We start from the raw sequence: 11,408 nt of genomic DNA on the forward strand, positions 1-11,408 counted from the left end.
TAGGCGTGATCACTGTGATGCCCTCCCAGCTGGAGACCCCTCTATCCAGGCGTGATCACTGTGATGGCCTCCCAAATGGAGACCCCTCTATCCAGGCGTGATCACTTTGATACTTTCCCATCTTGAGTCCCCTCTATCCAGGCGTGATCACTGTGATGGCCTCCCAGCTGCAGACCCCTCTATCCATGCGTGATCACTGTGATACTCTCCCATCTTGAGTCCTCTCTATCCAGGCGTGATCACTGTGATGCCATCGCATGTTGATTCCCCTCTATCCAGGCGTGATCAACTGTGATGCCCTCCCAGCTGGAGACCCCTGTATCCAGGCGTAATCACTGTGATACTCCCCCATCTTGAGACCCTTCTATCCAGGCGTGATCACTGTGATGGCCTACCAGCTGGAGACCCCTCTTTCCAGGCGTGATCACTGTGATGCCCTCCCATCTTGAGACCCCTCTATCCAGGCGTGATCACTCTGATGCCCTCCCAGATGGAGACCCCTGTATCCAGGCGAGATCACTGCGATTCTCTCCCATCTTGAGACCCCTTTATCCAGGCGTGATCACTTTGATACTCTCCCATCTTGAGACCCCTCTATCCAGGCGTGATCACTGTGATGCCCTCCCAGCTGGAGACCCCAGTATCCAGGCGTGATCACTGCGATACTCTCCTATCTTGAGACCCTTCTATCCAGGCGTGATCACTGTGATGGCCTACCAGCTGGAGACCCCTCTATCCAGGCGTGATCACAGTGATGCCCTCCCATCTTGAGACCCCTCTATCCAGGCGTCATCACTGTGATGCCCTCCCAGATGGAGACCCCTGTATCCAGGCGTGATCACTGCGATACTCTCCCATCTTGAGTCCTCTCTATCCAGGCGTGATCACTGTGATGCCCTCCCATCTTGAGTCCCCTCTATCCAGGCGTGATCACTGTGATGCCCTCCCAGATGGAGACCCTTCTATCCAGGCGTGATCACTGTGATGTCCTCCCAGCTGGAGACCCCTCTATGTAGGCGTGATCACTGTGATCGCTTCCCAGCTGGAGACCCCTCTATCCAGGCGTGATCACTGTGATGGCCTCCCAGCTGGAGACCCCTGTATCCAGGCGTGATCACTTTGATACTCTCCCATCTTGAGACCCCTCTATCCAGGCGTGATCACTGTGATGCCCTCCGAATAGGAGACCCTTCTCTCCAGGCGTGATCACTGTGATCGCCTCCCATCTTGAGACCCCTCTATCCAGGCGTGATCACTGTGATGCCCTCCCATCTTGAGACCCCTCTATCCAGGCGTTATCACTGTGATGCCCTCCCAAATGGAGACCCCTCTATCCAGGTATGATCAATGTGATACTCTGCCATCTTGAGACCCTTCTATCTAGGCGTGATCAATGTGATGGCCTCCCAGCTGGAGACCATTCTATGCAGGCGTGATCACTGTGATGGCCTCCCAGCTGGAGATCATTCTATCCAGCCGTGATCACTGTGATGCCCTCCCATCTTGAGACCCCTCTATCCAGGCGTGATCACTGTGATGGCCTCCCACCTGGAGACCATTCTATCCAGGCGTGATTACTGTGATCCCCTCCCATCTTGAGACCCCTCTATCCAGGCGTGATCACTTTGATACTCTCCCATCTTGAGACCCTTCTATCTAGGCGTGATCACTGTGATGCCCTCCCAGCTGGAGACCCCTCTATCCAGGCGTGATCACTGTGATGGCCTCCCAAATGGAGACCCCTCTATCCAGGCGTGATCACTTTGATACTTTCCCATCTTGAGTCCCCTCTATCCAGGCGTGATCACTGTGATGGCCTCCCAGCTGCAGACCCCTCTATCCATGCGTGATCACTGTGATACTCTCCCATCTTGAGTCCTCTCTATCCAGGCGTGATCACTGTGATGCCCTCGCATCTTGATTCCCCTCTATCCAGGCGTGATCAACTGTGATGCCCTCCCAGCTGGAGACCCCTGTATCCAGGCGTAATCACTGTGATACTCCACCATCTTGAGACCCTTCTATCCAGGCGTGATCACTGTGATGGCCTCCCAGGTGGAGACCCCTCTTTCCAGGCGTGATCACAGTGATGCCCTCCCATCTTGAGACCCCTCTATCCAGGCGTGATCACTCTGATGCCCTCCCAGATGGAGACCCCTGTATCCAGGCGTGATCACTGCGATACTCTCCTATCTTGAGACCCTTCTATCCAGGCGTGATCACTGTGATGGCCTACCAGCTGGAGACCCCTCTATCTAGGCGTGATCACTGTGATGCCCTCCCATCTTGAGACCCCTCTATCCAGGCGTCATCACTGTGATGCCCTCCCAGATGGAGACCCCTGTATCCAGGCGAGATCACTGCGATACTCTCCCATCTTGAGTCCTCTCTATCCAGGCGTGATCACTGTGATGCCCTCCCATCTTGAGTCCCCTCTATCCAGGCGTGATCACTGTGGTGCACTCCCAGGTGGAGACGCTTCTATTCAGGCGTGATCACTGTGATGGCCTCCCAGCTGGAGACCATTCTATCTAGGCGTGATCACTGTGATGCCCTCCCAAATGGAGATCCCTGTATCCAGGCGTGATCACTGCGATACTGTCCTATCTTGAGACCCTTCTATCTAGGCGTGATCACTGTGATGGCCTCCCAGCTGGAGACCATTCTATCCAGGCGTGATCACTGTGATGCCCTCCCAGCTGGAGACCATTCTATCCAGGCGTGATCACTGTGATGGCCTCCCAGCTGCAGACCCCTCTATCCAGGCGTGATCACTGTGATGCTCTCCCATCTTGAGACCCTTCTATCCATGCGTGATCACTGTGATACTCCCCATCTTGAGACCCCTCTATCCAGGCGTGATCGACTGTGATGCCCTCCCAGCTGGAGACCCCTGTATCCAGGCGTAATCACTGTGATACTCCACCATCTTGAGACCCTTCTATCCAGGCGTGATCACTGTGATGGCCTCCCAGCTGGAGACCCCTCTTTCCAGGCGTGATCACAGTGATGCCCTCCCATCTTGAGACCCCTCTATCCAGGCGTGATCACTCTGATGCCCTCCCAGATGGAGACCCCTGTATCCAGGCGTGATCACTGCGATACTCTCCTATCTTGAGACCCTTCTATCCAGGCGTGATCACTGTGATGGCCTACCAGCTGGAGACCCTCTATCCAGGCGTGATCACAGTGATGCCCTCCTATCTTGAGACCCCTGTATCCAGGCGTCATCACTGTGATGCCCTCCCAGATGGAGACCCCTGTATCCAGGCGAGATCACTGCGATACTCTCCCATCTTGAGTCCTCTCTATCCAGGTGTGATCACTGTGATGCCCTCCCATCTTGAGTCCCCTCTATCCAGGCGTGATCACTGTGGTGCACTCCCAGGTGGAGACGCTTCTATTCAGGCGTGATCACTGTGATGGCCTCCCAGCTGGAGACCATTCTATCTAGGCGTGATCACTGTGATGCCCTCCCAAATGGAGATCCCTGTATCCAGGCGTGATCACTGCGATACTGTCCTATCTTGAGACCCGTCTATCTAGGCGTGATCACTGTGATACTCTCCCATCTTGAGTCCCCTCTATCCAGGCGTGATCACTGTGATGGCCTCTATCAAGGCGTGATCACTGTGATGCCTTCCCATCTTGAGACCCCTCTATCCAGGCGTGATCACTGTGATGCCCTCCCAGATGGAGACGCCTGTATCCAGGTGAGATCACTGCGATACTCTCCCATCTTGAGACCCTCTATCCAGGCGTGATCACTGTGATGCCCTCCCATTTTGAGTAACCTCTATCCAGGCGTAATCACTGTGATACTCTCCCATCTTGAGACCCCTCTATCCAGGCGTGATCACTGTGATACTCTCCCATCTTGAGTCTCCTCTATCCAGGCGTGATCACTGTGATGGCCTCCCACCTGGAGACCCCTCTATCCAGGCGTGATCACTGTGATGCCCTCCCATCTTGAGTCCCCTGTATCCAGGCGTGATCACTGTGATACTCTCCCATCTTGAGTCCACTCTATCCAGGCGTGATCACTGTGATGGCCTCCCAGCTGGAGACCCCTCTATCCAGGCGTGATCACTGTGATGCCCTCCCATCTTGAGTCCCCTGTATCCAGGCGTGATCACTGTGATACTCTCCCATCTTGAGTCCCCTCTATCCAGACGTGATCACTGTGATGGCCTCCCAGCTGGAGACCCCTGTATCCAGGCGTGATCACTGTGATGCCCTCCCATCTTGAGTCCCCTGTATCCAGGCGTGATAACTGCGATACTCTCCCATCATGAGTCCCCTCTATCCAGACGTGATCACTGTGATGGCCTCCCAGCTGGAGACCCCTGTATCCAGGCGTGATCACTGTGATGCCCTCCCATCTTGAGAACCTTCTATCCAGGCGTGATCACTGTGATACTCTCCCATCTTGAGTTCCCTCTATCAAGGCGTGATCACTGTGATGGCCTCCCAGTTGGAGACCCCTCTATCCAGGCGTGATCACTGTGATGCTCTCCCATCTTGAGACCCTTCTATCCATGCGTGATCACTGTGATACTCTCCCATCTTGAGTCCTCTCTATCCAGGCGTGATCACTGTGATGCCCTCACAGCTGTAGACCCCTGTATCCAGGCGTAATGATTGCGATACTCTCCCATCTTGAGACCATTCTATCCAGGCGTGATCACTGTGATGACCTCTCAGATGGAGACCCTTCTATCCAGGCGTGATCACTGTGATGCCCTCACAGATGGAGACCCCTCTATCCAGGCGTGATCACTGTGATGCCCTCCCATCTTGAGACCCTTCTATCCATGCGTGATCACTGTGATACTCTCCCATCTTGAGTCCTCTCTATCCAGGCGTGATCACTGTGATGCCCTCACAGCTGTAGACCCCTGTATCCAGGCGTAATGATTGCGATACTCTCCCATCTTGAGACCATTCTATCCAGGCGTGATCACTGTGATGACCTCTCAGATGGAGACCCTTCTATCCAGGCGTGATCACTGTGATGCCCTCACAGATGGAGACCCCTCTATCCAGGCGTGATCACTGTGATGCCCTCCCATCTTGAGACCCCTCTATCCAGGCGTTGTCACTGTGATGCTCTACCATCTTGAGACCCTTCTATCCAGGCGTGATCACTGTGATACTCTCCCATCTTGAGACCCTTCTATCCAGGCGTGATCACTGTGATGCCCTCCCATCTTGAGTCCCCTGTATCGAGGCGTGATCACTGCGATACTCTCCCATCTAGAGTCCCCTCTATCCAGACGTGATCACTGTGATGGCCTCCCAGCTGGAGACCCCTCTATCCAGGCTTGATCACTGTGATGCCCTCCCATCTTGAGTCCCCTGTATCGAGGCGTGATCACTGCGATACTCTCCCATCTAGAGTCCCCTCTATCCAGACGTGATCACTGTGATGGCCTCCCAGCTGGAGACCCCTCTATCCAGGCTTGATCACTGTGATGCCCTCCCATCTTGAGTCCCTTCTATCCATGCGTGATCACTGTGATACTCTCCCATCTTGAGACCCTTCTATCCAGGCGTGATCACTGTGATGCCCTCCCATCTTGAGTCCCATCTATCCAGGCGTGATCACTGTGATACTCTCCCATCTTGAGACCCCTGTATCCAGGCGTGATCACTGTGATTCCCTCCTAGATGGAGATCCCTGTATCCAGTCGTGATCACTGCGATAATCTCCCATCTTGAGACCCCTCTATCCAGGCGTTGTCACTGTGATGCTCTCCCATCTTGAGACCCTTCTATCCATGCTTGATGACTGTGATACTCTCCCATCTTGAGACCCTTCTATCCAGGCGTGATCACTGTGATGCCCTCCCATCTTGAGTCCCCTGTATCGAGGCGTGATCACTGCGATACTCTCCCATCTAGAGTCCCCTCTATCCAGACGTGATCACTGTGATGGCCTCCCAGCTGGAGACCCCTCTATCCAGGCGTGATCACTGTGATGCCCTCCCATCTTGAGTCCCCTCTATCCAGGCGTGATCACTGTGATGCTCTCCCATCTTGAGACCCTTCTATCCAGGCGTGATCACTGTGATGCCCTCCCATCTTGAGACCCTTCTATCCAGGCGTGATCGCTGTGATACTCTCCCATCTTGAGTTCCCTCTATCCAGGCGTGATCACTGTGATGGACTCCCAGCTGGAGACCCCTGTATCCAGGCGTGATCACTGTGATACTCTCCCATCTTGAGACCCTTCTATCCAGGCGTGATCACTGTGATGGCCTCCCAGCTGGAGACCCCTCTATCCAGGCGTGATCACTGTGATGCCCTCCCATCTTGAGACCCCTCTATCCAGGCGTGATCACTGTGATTCCCTCCCAGATGGAGACCCTTCTATCCAGGCGTGATCACTGTGATGCCCTCCCATCTTGAGACCCCTCTATCCAGGCGTGATCACTGTGATGCCCTCCCAGATGGAGACGCCTGTATCCAGGCGAGATCACTGCGATACTCTCCCATCTTGAGTCCCCTCTATCCAGGCGTGATCACTGTGATGCCCTCCCATCTTGAGTAACCTCTATCCAGGCGTGATCACTGTGATACTCTCCCATCTTGAGACCCCTCTATCCAGGCGTGATCACTGTGATACTCTCCCATCTTGAGTCCCCTCTATCCAGGCGTGATCACTGTGATGGCCTCCCACCTGGAGACCCCTCTATCCAGGCGTGATCACTGTGATGCCCTCCCATCTTGAGTCCCCTGTATCCAGGCGTGATCACTGTGATACTCTCCCATCTTGAGTCCACTCTATCCAGGCGTGATCACTGTGATGGCCTCCCAGCTGGAGACCCCTCTATCCAGGCGTGATCACTGTGATGCCCTCCCATCTTGAGTCCCCTGTATCCAGGCGTGATAACTGCGATACTCTCCCATCATGAGTCCCCTCTATCCAGACGTGATCACTGTGATGGCCTCCGAGCTGGAGACCCCTGTATCCAGGCGTGATCACTGTGATGCCCTCCCATCTTGAGAACCTTCTATCCAGGCGTGATCACTATGATACTCTCCCATCTTGAGACCCCTCTATCCAGGCGTGATCACTGTGATACTCTCCCATCTTGAGTCCCCTCTATCCAGGCGTGATCACTGTGATGCTCTCCCATCTTGAGACCCTTCTATCCAGACGTGATCACTGTGATGGCCTCCCAGCTGGAGACCCCTGTATCCAGGCGTGATCACTGTGATGCCCTCCCATCTTGAGAACCTTCTATCCAGGCGTGATCACTGTGATAGTCTCCCATCTTGAGTTCCCTCTATCCAGGCGTGATCACTGTGATGGCCTCCCAGTTGGAGACCCCTCTATCCAGGCGTGATCACTGTGATGCTCTCCCATCTTGAGACCCTTCTATCCATGCGTGATCACTGTGATACTCTCCCATCTTGAGTCCTCTCTATCCAGGCGTGATCACTGTGATGCCCTCACAGCTGTAGACCCCTGTATCCAGGCGTAATGATTGCGATACTCTCCCATCTTGAGACCATTCTATCCAGGCGTGATCACTGTGATGACCTCTCAGATGGAGACCCTTCTATCCAGGCGTGATCACTGTGATGCCCTCACAGATGGAGACCCCTGTATCCAGGCATGATCACTGTGATGCCCTCCCACCTTGAGACCCCTCTATCCATGCGTGATCACTGTGATACTCTCCCGTCTTGAGACCCTTCTATCCAGGCGTGATCACTGTGATGCCCTCCCATCTTGAGTCCCATCTATCCAGGCGTGATCACTGTGATACTCTCCCATCTTGAGTCCCATCTATCCAGGCGTAATCACTGTGATACTCTCCCATCTTGAGACCATTCTATCCAGGCGTGATCACTGTGATGGCCTCCCAGATGGAGACCATTCTATCCAGGCGTGATCACTGTGATGCCCTCACAGATGGAGACCCCTCTATCCAGGCGTGATCACTGTGATGCCCTCCCATCTTGAGACCCCTCTATCCAGGCGTTGTCACTGTGATGCTCTACCATCTTGAGACCCTTCTATCCAGGCGTGATCACTGTGATACTCTCCCATCTTGAGACCCTTCTATCCAGGCGTGATCACTGTGATGCCCTCCCATCTTGAGTCCCCTGTATCGAGGCGTGATCACTGCGATACTCTCCCATCTAGAGTCCCCTCTATCCAGACGTGATCACTGTGATGGCCTCCCAGCTGGAGACCCCTCTATCCAGGCGTGATCACTGTGATGCCCTCCCATCTTGAGTCCCCTCTATCCAGGCGTGATCACTGTGATGCCCTCCCATCTTGAGACCCTTCTATCCAGGCGTGATCGCTGTGATGCTCTCCCATCTTGAGTTCCCTCTATCCAGGCGTGATCACTGTGATGCCCTCCCATCTTGAGTCCCATCTATCCAGGCGTGATCACTGTGATACTCTCCCATCTTGAGTCCCATCTATCCAGGCGTAATCACTGTGATACTCTCCCATCTTGAGACCATTCTATCCAGGCGTGATCACTGTGATGGCCTCCCAGATGGAGACCCTTCTATCCAGGCGTGATCACTGTGATGCCCTCACAGATGGAGACCCCTCTATCCAGGCGTGATCACTGTGATGCCCTCCCATCTTGAGACCCCTCTATCCAGGCGTTGTCACTGTGATGCTCTACCATCTTGAGACCCTTCTATCCAGGCGTGATCACTGTGATACTCTCCCATCTTGAGACCCTTCTATCCAGGCGTGATCACTGTGATGCCCTCCCATCTTGAGTCCCCTGTATCGAGGCGTGATCACTGCGATACTCTCCCATCTAGAGTCCCCTCTATCCAGACGTGATCACTGTGATGGCCTCCCAGCTGGAGACCCCTCGATCCAGGCGTGATCACTGTGATGCCCTCCCATCTTGAGTCCCCTCTATCCAGGCGTGATCACTTTGATGGCCTCCCAGCTGGAGACCCCTCTATCCAGGCGTGATCACTGTGATGCCCTCCCATCTTGAGACCCTTCTATCCAGGCGTGATCACTGTGATACTCTCCAATCTTGAGTTCCCTCTATCCAGGCGTGATCACTGTGATGGCCTCCCAGTTGGAGACCCCTCTATCCAGGCGTGATCACTGTGATGCTCTCCCATCTTGAGACCCTTCTATCCATGCGTGATCACTGTGATACTCTCCCATCTTGAGACCCTTCTGTCCAGGCGTGATCACTGTGATGCCCTCCCATCTTGAGACCCCTCTATCCAGGCGTGATAACTGTGATGGACTCCCAGCTGGAGACCCCTCTATCCAGGCGTGATCACTGTGATACTCTCCCATCTTGAGACCCTTCTATCCATGCGTGATCACTGTGATGGCCTCCCAGCTTGAGACCCCTCTATCCAGGCGTGATCACTGTGATCGCCTCCCATCTTGAGTCCTCTCTATCCATGCGTGATCACTGTGATGCCCTCCCATCTTGAGTCCCATCTATCCAGGCGTGATCACTGTGATGCCCTGACAGCTGGAGACCCCTGTTTCCAGGCGTAATCATTGCGATACTCTTCCATCTTGCGACCCCTGTATCCAGGCGTGATCACTGTGATACTCTCCCATCTTGAGACCCTTCTATCCAGGCGTGATCACTGTGATGGCCTCCCAGATGAAGACCCCTCTATCCAGGCGTGATCACTGTGATGCCCTCCCATCTTCAGACCCCTCTATCCAGGCGTGATCACTGTGATGCCCTCCCATCTTGAGACCCCTCTATCCAGGCGTGATCACTGTGATGGCCTCCCATCTTGAGACCCTTCTATCCAGGCTTGATCACTGTGATGGCCTGCCATCTTGAGACCCCTCTATCCAGGCTTGATCACTGTGATGCCCTCCCATCTTGAGTCCCTTCTATCCATGTGTGATCACTGTGATACTCTCCCATCTTGAGACCCTTCTATCCAGGCGTGATCACTGTGATGCCCTCCCATCTTGAGTCCCATCTATCCAGGCGTGATCACTGTGATGCTCTCCCATCTTGAGACCCCTGTATCCAGGCGTGATCACTGTGATTCCCTCCTAGATGGAGATCCCTGTATCCAGTCGTGATCACTGCGATAATCTCCTATCTTGAGACCCCTCTATCCAGGCGTTGTCACTGTGATGCTCTCCCATCTTGAGACCCTTCTATCCATGCTTGATGACTGTGATACTCTCCCATCTTGAGACCCTTCTATCCAGGCGTGATCACTGTGATGCCCTCCCATCTTAAGTCCCCTGTATCGAGGCGTGATCACTGCGATACTCTCCCATCTTGAGTCCCCTCTATCCAGGCTTGATCACTGTGATGGCCTCCCAGCTGGAGACCCCTCTATCCAGGCGTGATCACTGTGATGCCCTCCCATCTTGAGTCCCCTCTATCCAGGCGTGATCACTGTGATGCTCTCCCATCTTGAGACCCTTCTATCCAGGCGTGATCACTGTGATGCCCTCCCATCTTGAGACCCTTCTATCCAGGCGTGATCGCTGTGATACTCTCCCATCTTGAGTTCCCTCTATCCAGGCGTGATCACTGTGATGGACTCCCAGCTGGAGACCCCTCTATCCAGGCGTGATCACTGTGATACTCTCCCATCTTGAGACCCTTCTATCCAGGCGTGATCACTGTGATGGCCTCCCAGCTGGAGACCCCTCTATCCAGGCGTGATCACTGTGATGGCCTCCCAGCTGGAGACCCCTCTATCCAGGCGTGATCACTGTGACCGCCTCCCATCTTGAGTCTTCTCTATCCAGGCGTGATCACTGTGATGCCCTCCCATCTTGAGACCCCTCTATCCAGGCGTGATCACTGTGATGCCCTCCCATCTTGAGACCCCTCTATCCAGGCGTGATCACTGTGATGCCCTCCCATCTTGAGACCCCTCTATCCAGGCGTGATCACTGTGATTCCCTCCCAGATGGAGACCCTTCTATCCAGGCGTGATCACTGTGATGCCCTCCCATCTTGAGACCCCTCTATCCAGGCGTGATCACTGCGATACTCTCCCATCTTGAGACCCTTCTGTCCATGCGTCATCACTGTGATGGCCTCCCAGCTGGAGACCCCTCTATCCAGCTGTGATCACTGTGATAATCTCCCATTTTGAGACACCTCTATCCAGGCGTGATCACTGTGATGGCCTCCCATCTTGAGACCCTTCTGTCTAGGCGTGATCACTGTGATGCCCTCCCATCTTGAGTCCCCTCTATCCAGGCGTGATCACTGTGATTCCCTCCCATCTTGAGACCCCTCTATCCAGGCGTGATCACTGTGATGCCCTCCCATCTTGAGACCCATCTATCCAGGCGTGATCACTGTGATGCCCTCCCATCTTGAGTCCCCTCTATCCAGGCGCGATCACTGTGATACTCTCCCATCTTGAGACCCCTCTATCCAGGCGTGATCACTGTG

This window comes from Haliotis rufescens, unplaced genomic scaffold (assembly GCF_023055435.1).
Source record: "Haliotis rufescens isolate VD_foot unplaced genomic scaffold, xgHalRufe1.0.p SCAF_8, whole genome shotgun sequence".
NCBI lineage: Eukaryota > Metazoa > Mollusca > Gastropoda > Lepetellida > Haliotidae > Haliotis > Haliotis rufescens.